Below are 1008 nucleotides of genomic sequence, written 5' to 3' on the forward strand. Positions count from 1 at the left end.
AAAAAAAAAAAAAAAAAAAAACAACAACAACAACAACACATTGTGGCATTTCTTTTACTATTTTTGTAGAAGAGAGTAAAGGGCTGTTTTTCACCCACCAAGGCAAGTGAGAAAGCTTTAAGAAAAAAGAAAAGAACAGAACTCTTCTAAGTGCCCAGAGGGTATTTGCAAGAGAAGAGCTTTGCATCTCACCAGGCATCTTTCTTCCTCCCTGAAAGAAATGCTAAGGCCTGCCTGCCTCTGCTGCAAAAGAATAGAGAACCAAAGAGTTTCTAGAAGATCTTTTTTTTGTTTGTTTTTTGTAATTCAGTCTCCATAGAGACTGTCAAAAATTGCCAATACCGACTATATTTCAAGTCATCATGGCGGGGTATTGGGAAAAGTTTTCAATTAGCAATAATCGCACCTCGGATAAACCCCATTAGCTACGATACTACCACTGCACAAAGCTTCTAGAAGATCTCAACATCGGTCTGCTTACACTTGCCATCTTCTTATTTGCACATTCTGAAGATAGCAGGCTAGCTGGTGCATTTCATATGTGTAGAGCAAAGAGATGACAATGCAATTACGAGATCAAAGTGCTCCTCTGCCATATAATGCAGCAACGCTACACGAGCTTTCATTGGCCATAAAGACATCCTGCATGATCAGCTAGAATGGTTTTCAAAGGATATTGCCCAAGAGAGCTGCCTGCAGGATGAGGGATCGCAGCAGAAAGGGGCCTTGTGGCACGTACCACTAAAGGACAACAGTAAAAGGGAGTCAGAAGAGGTCCAAGAGTGCATTTTCTTGGTCAGTATGGCAGAAGACTAGCTGTCCCCACAAAATTATTTTCCTTTCTTGCTGGATATGTGACTGTCAAGCCTCAGATTGTATTTCCCAGCCTCCTCCCGCGAAAAGAAACCCCATGACTAAGTTATCATCATTGAAATGTTACCAGAAGTAATGGGTGTAACTTCTACCTCGCTTGCTAAGATGAAGTTGCTCGCCCTGGATTCACCTCTT

At 41.7% G+C, this 1008-nt stretch overlaps 1 non-coding gene across 1 annotated transcript; it reads right to left on the minus strand.

Moving 5' to 3' along the window:
* Positions 1–310: 310 nt before the first annotated feature.
* Positions 311–451, minus strand: LOC120367820 (U4 spliceosomal RNA). The gene has a single exon (XR_005582098.1). It is a non-coding gene; the product is annotated as a U4 spliceosomal RNA (small nuclear RNA).
* Positions 452–1008: the final 557 nt, after the last annotated feature.

Source organism: Saimiri boliviensis, chromosome 3 (genome assembly GCF_048565385.1).
Source record: "Saimiri boliviensis isolate mSaiBol1 chromosome 3, mSaiBol1.pri, whole genome shotgun sequence".
Lineage (NCBI taxonomy): Eukaryota > Metazoa > Chordata > Mammalia > Primates > Cebidae > Saimiri > Saimiri boliviensis.